Genomic DNA, 7,143 nt, shown 5'->3' with positions numbered 1-7,143 from the left:
AACAGTGTAATTATTCATACTCCTGGCAAATTTTGACTTAGTTACTTTTATTCAACCTGCAAGTTTTGTTTTGTTTTTCGTGACACAGGCATCTCCCAAAAGATAAGATGACGTACAAGAGGCATCACTGTGGGAAAAAATATTTCTCAGCTTTTATTTACATTTGAGCAGAAAGTGTCATGTCCAGAATTATTCATACCCTTCTCACTATTCTATAGAAAAGCCTTTATTGGCTATTACAGCAATCAAACGCTTCCTATAATTGCCGACCAGCTTGTCTCCACAGGTGTTTTTGCCCGTTCATCTTTAGCAATGAGCTCCAAATCTTTCAGGCTGGAGCGTCTTGTTGCCATCACCCTGATCTTTAGCTCCCTCCACAGATTCTCAGCTGGATTCAAGTCAGGACTCTGGCTGGGCCACTCCAAAGCATTAATGTTTTTGTCTGCTAACCATTTCTTCACCACGTTTGCTGTGTGTTTTGGGTCAGTGTTGTGCTGTTTCTCTGCAGACTGCCTGATGTTGTTGAGAATCTTCATGTATTGCTCTTTTTTTTCATGGTGCCGTTTACTGTGATTAGGTTCCCTGGTCCATTTTCTGAATAGCACCTCCATAGCATCAGGTTCCCACCACCATGTTTGACAGTGGGGATGGTGTTCTTTGGGATGAAAGCTTCTCCTTTCTTTGTCCAGACGCCTTATCTGAATCGTGTGTCGTATCTGAAGAAGTGGCGTCCTCCTTGATCTGCATCCTTGGAACCCAGCAGTGTGCAGTGTCTGTTGGACTGTCTGCTTCGAGACATTGGCTGTGTCCCAATTCAGCGACCGCACGCTTTGTAGTACGCATTTGTAGACCGATTACGTCACAGCGACGCGACGAAGGGTGTCCCAATTCGAAGTGTACTCCAAATGCGGTCGACAAATGTGCAGTTCATTTCCCCAAATTTGAAGTGTGGGCTGTATCCCAATTCAGGGTCTGCAGCCTTAAAAGACACCATGCTGAGAACTGGCTTTGGACTTTCAAGTACAACATTATACCAACAACTTCAGATGAGACATCCTTACTGGTGTAACATTTTCTCAGCAAATGTTTGCTTTTCCCGTTACATGGTGGTGGTAATACACAGCACTTTTATGTTTTTATTCTGAGTGGTGGGTGTGAAGATATCTTGCCAGTTGCCCGGCAGCTCCCTTCGAAGTGAAGAGGGGATGTTATGCGTCAGGTTCTGGGGGACGCGTTTTGGGGGGAAGGGCTGGGGTATGTTTTCATTTCCTCCTTGGGATGATGAATCCTGCTATGTTTGGAAGGAGAAGGGCTGAATCAAATTCAAAGATCTTTATATAGATGGAAAATTTACATCATTTAATCAGCTTAAGCAAAAGTTCAATTTACCGCCTTCCCATTTTTACCGTTACCTACAAATCAGGCATTTTATGCAATCCAATATGAAGAATTACCAAGATGTTCCACATGAACATTTTTTAATGTGCTCCTGAGCCCTCCTTACTCCAATCGTTTGATTTACACTATTGTACATTTGTTTGATGACAGCATTGAAGTGCAGACTACGAGGATAAGAGACGCTTGGAGGGAGGAATTGGTTATAGAAATATCAGAATCAATGTGGGACAAATGCTTATCAAAGATTCATTCCTGCTCTGTTAACAGCAGACATCAGTTAATACAATTTAAAATTGTCCATCGGCTACATTACTCCAAGGTTCTACACAAAATTTATCCTTCAACTTCCCCATATGTGACAGATGTAAAGTATCAGAGAGCACATTGGCTCACGCTTCCTGGCATTGACCAACTTCTGGTCCTAAATATTTGATTGGTACTCTAAAGCTTACGGGATCTCCATCTCACCCAATCCAGAAATTGCAGTTTTTGACTGTGCACGTTCCAGATTATGGATACTTGTAGTTTCTAATCTCTCTTTTTTTTTGTCCTTCTCTATTGATTATTATTGTGCTATTTCTTGTCCTATTATCTCAGCACTTGAGCTGTATTTGTTTGTTGATGGGTTTCTATGCTGGAAAAATTAAAATAAAATATTGAAAAAAATTGGCAAAAACATTCAAATGTACCTGTTTTAAGATTTCAGTGTTTTTAAAAAAGATAAAGTGAGCTATCAACAGAACGCAAAACAATTTCATGCTGTCACTTAAAAAGAGATTAAGCATCCCCAGGCTTCTACCTTTCTACCTATAAAACCCGGAGAGCAGTCAAATGGTGGAAGTGGAAGCTAAATTGGCTAGTCATTCATATGTATATTAGGCTGTTAAGTAGGAATTCTGGAGGGAGGGGAGTGGGGGTGGGGGAGTGGAGTGTTTCAGTTTGCCATCTTGGGGAGAAATCAACAAACATGGGTGTATGTCCTTTGTTGCTGACATTTATTGATAAAAACAGTACAAAAAACCAACCATTTGTACACATATTTACAAATAATTCAACATTTTCAGCAATCACTCACAATCCTGGCACTGCCATGGTACCTGTAGTCTGCATTTACCACATGTGTATCTGTAGCAGCGAACACATTGCTCAGTGGCATGATTGTTCTTGCATTTGTGTTTGACCTGACACATGGCTCTTTTTCCAGGGCTCGGTGTGGAGGGTTCTGCCCGAAGCAACTGATCTTTTCTTGCCTTCTTCGCAGCTACATGAGAGTGAGCCAACTCTGTTGCAAGCTCCACCAGGAAGTCCACCCGTCTTTCCTTCGTCCCGGTGCATGCTTGATACAGCACATGTGCATTCAGTGCTGCCATGTCAATCATGTTATAAAACACGGCGACTGGCCAGCGCCGTGTTCCTTTGCGGACAGTGTACTCCCGAACCATCTGGTCCATCACATCCACGCCACACTTTGTTTTGTTGTAAAGGGTGACAGTGTTTGGCTTCCTTTTGGTGGTGTTATCAGTCTGAACCACGCCGTGCATGCTGCTAAGAATATAGACTGTCTTCTTCCGTTTGGCCGCATACGCCGTCAGCGTGGCAGCAGAGGTTGAAAACACCTAAGAAATAAGATAAATTGTTATTTTCATAGCACTTTTACACACAATGAAACACATAAACATAGAACCACAAAAGACCTGTAACATACCTGAGTGGTGAATTCATTGCGATCTGTCTGTCTAGTGGATTGAGGAATTTCCCTGCGACTCTTGTTGACTGTGCCGAGGATGGTGGTTTTCCGTCCAAGAAGTTTTTGCGCAAGTGAAAGCGAAGTGAAGAAATTGTCCGTGGTAACATTTCTGCCCTTGTCTAGGAATGGTTCCATCAGCCTCATCACTACATCTTCAGAAAGTCTCTCCTCACTGGGACGATTGGGGTCCTTGCCAAGATATGGGAGGACATTGCAAATGTACTTGGATTTTAGGTCGCAAGCCACCCAAAACTTGATCCCAAACTTGTCAGGTTTACTTGCAATATACTGCAGGAAACAGCAACGAGTCTTTGATGGGAAAAGCTGTTCATCAACGGTGATATGTAGACCAGGGTTGTAGCACGTGATGCAGTTGGTGACAAATGATCCCCACACACTGGAAATTGCAGCGAACTTATCAGTCTTTGCTCGATCACTGCGGGTGAACTTGTCATCAAAGCGTAGGTGTTGCATGATGTCTTGGAAGCGGTTTCGTGCCATAGTTCCAATTATCTGTGGGTTTCCCAGGTTTGCTGACCAGCAGTCATTTAGAGATGGAACCCTGGTAACCCCCCGCAAGATGACAATTGCAATAAATGCCATTAGTTCAGGGAGGTCCATGAACCAATGAACATGCTCCATGCACCACTCAGCAGGCCATTTGTAAATATGTGTACAAATGGTTGGTTTTTTGTACTGTTTTCATCAATAAATCTCAGCAACAAAGGACCTACACCCATGTGTGTTGATTTCTCCCTAAGATGACAAACTGAAACACTCCAAGTTGGTGACTTTTGGAGATTTATTTCCCTGGATGATTGAGAATGCATCAAGATGAAACACAAAAGGAAGCTCACCGCTTTTAGCAGCTCCCCCACCCCCTCAATCACTCACCCCCACTCCCCTCCCTCCAGAATTCCTAGGTAACGACCTAATATACATATGAATGACTCCAGCATTTGACTGACTGCTCTCCGGCTTTTAAAGGTAGAAACGCAAAATGATGACTCCGCGGGGGTCTAAGGTAGAAAACCAAAATGACTGCTCTCCGGGGGTCTAAGACATCAGGCAACACTTTACTATGCAATACCACTTTTCTACCACAAGATGGTGCAGTGACTCTATTTAACCAGGTAATTCATTAAGAGAAAATCTTGTTCACAGTGTCGGAGAAAAGACAAACCCTCCTGAGTAATGCAGATGAAGCTTTCTGGTCACCTGAAGAGACTGGTATCTTTATTTACTCTTTAGAGGTTTTCACAACACAGCATACACGAAATACAAATGACTGTTGTGGAAGCTGCTAATGTCAGTACGGCTTGAAATATCCATGAAAACTATGTGAGTTCCTCATCTTACGCCCGGGAACATGAAGTAGAACAAAAGAACAGCCAGAAGATGCTGACGACCAAAGATGAATGGCTCTTCAGATCTGATCTGCTGCAGTGAGAGTCTGCTGCGACGCCCACAGTGACAGGAAACACCAAAACTGTGTACAAAAACACACTTCTGCACACTGCTCAGCTCCACTGGGGGCGACATCATCCAGTAGGCGGGGCTCTCCTTCTGCACTGTGTTCAACCATTGTGTCAATAATAAGTGCTGCTGTGAAGAGAACAATTCTCAGACTGAATGTTGAACATCAGCTAGTTTCTCCTGTTGATTTAAACCTTGTTGTACAGATGGAACATTGGCTGTGGATTATTCTTGCTGCTCTTTTCTTTGGTGAGATACAAACATCAACATGTTTCCTCTGCTTAAATAAATGTGTGAGTCTGATTAATGGTGAGTTTTTAATCATGTTTATTGATCCATCTCTTCCTCTGCATGTTCTGTTCTTCCTCAGAGTGTAAAGGAGAAGACAAAGTGATCCAGGAACAAGGAGATGTCATTGCTGCTGAAGGAGACACAGTTACACTTGACTGCAAATACGAAACAACTTCTACATATGCGACATATTTGTTCTGGTACAAACAAGATGTGAACAACTTTCCAAAGTATGTTTTAAGGCGAGACAGTACGGGAACTGAAGAGAATGCTCGAGAGTTCCCGAAGGACAGATTTGATGCTGAGCTCAACCAGACATCAGTTTCTCTGAAGATCCAGAAGCTTCAGCTGTCTGACTCTGCTGTGTACTACTGTGCTCTGCGGCCCACAGTGACAGGAAACAGCAAAACTCTGTACAAAAACCTTTGGAGCAAAGACAACAGAATACTCCACAACATCCACTAGAGGGAGCCACACACTGTTAAACCTCTGATTCTTGTGTCATTGGACTGATGACAAAGACAACAGAGAAATGAAGCAGTAAAGATCAGAGACAGAGACAGAGCTGCTGTGGAAGCACAAAACTGTTTGATTGGCTCAGCTATTAAACTGGCCCCGCCCACTGAACCTGAGCTCATCCAATGACATTATTTGTTGGTCATTGTGCTGCAGTGGAAGAACATTGTTCATGTGCTGTCTGTCTGGCTTTAATAACTCCAAAGACATGTTGCTGCACCTCTTTTTGCTTCTATCTCACATTATAGGTGAGTTTAAGAACAGGGATTAAAGTTTAGTTGAAGCTGCTGCATTAAGCAGATATACAGACTGCATTTCACTACTTTTCTTCTTTCTTTTTCCAGGACTAACAGCTGGAGACTCAATCACTCCTCAACAACCTGAAGTCACTGAAACAGAAGGAGAATCTGTCAAACTCACATGTGACTATCAGATAAGTGGCACCCCTGATGTTCACTGGTACAAACATCATTCTGACCTTCAAGCTCCTCAGTTTATACTCTGGAAAAGAGCAAGAGGATCCACAACTCAGTATATTCCTGATAAACGATATAAATCAGAAACATCAGATCGATCAACTACTCTGACCATAACAGCCCTAACCCTGGCAGACACAGCTCTCTACTACTGTGCTCTAGAAACACAGTGATACAAAGTGTAGAAGAGGCTGTACAAAAACCTGAACACAGATATCTGACTACTCTTCAAAGAGGAGGGAAGTGGTATTCAAAGCACAGCTTCATATCAGATGGATTCTGCTAATTCCTGTTTTATCAGAGTCACTGTGGTTACAGCTGCTAATGAAACACTGTGGGAGGATTCACATGAGCAGCAAATCCACATCAACCACAAACCAACACTTTATATCAGCATCAACAGTCAGGAGGAAACATCGTCGCTGTCTGTGGTCCTGAAATTCAAAGCCTCTGAAGTGTAAATGTTGTGAAGCTGAAGGAAAGAGATTCACTTCCTGGTTAAATAAAGGATAACATTAATTCAGTATTTCTTTTCTCAGTGTTTGTTCCAGAGTTGAAATGAAGCCTGATGAAAAATAAAAATGTATTAAAAGTCTTTAATTTTTGTCAACATACTGCAGGAAATGTTGATTCAGGTATTAGAGGATTGGAGGTTGCAGATTATCTTTGAGTTCCTCCAGCAAAGTGGGAATAATCGACACTCTCAGTGTGTTCTGATCTGATCTTCTGCTGGGATTAAAAATAAACGAACACAATCAAATCCTCTCCTCCTTAAACTTTACAGTCTGATATGGAAACTTGTGCAGACGCTTGTGCAACGAGACCAGCTGTAAAAATCACCGTGTGGATTTCTCTAACGTGTCGCTGCAGCTCGCTGGATTGTTTAACACCAACAGATGGTTCACTGCTCCAACAGACCCTGAAAGTTATTTTCTGTGGCTCCACCCCCTGATTTACTCAGCCAATGAGATGGTATCCTTTATGGATTTGACATAAAAAATGTACTGTTGACATTTATAAAGGGAGCTCAGTGAGAAGATTGATGTAAGAGGTGGAAACTCCTGACCTGACCCTCAGTTCTTACCTGTGCATTTCTGGGAGTTGCTTTCTCTAAGCGCACTACACTGGGAGGGGAATATTTAAGTCAAGCACACAAACTGATTTACTATTATTTTCAACACACAGTCTCTTTGTGCAGATATTTTACAAAGACAAGAAACGCGTCTTATACTTTGCGCT

Source organism: Astatotilapia calliptera, chromosome 18 (assembly GCF_964374335.1).
Source record: "Astatotilapia calliptera chromosome 18, fAstCal68.1, whole genome shotgun sequence".
Lineage (NCBI taxonomy): Eukaryota > Metazoa > Chordata > Actinopteri > Cichliformes > Cichlidae > Astatotilapia > Astatotilapia calliptera.
This window is presented reverse-complemented; position numbering follows the sequence as displayed.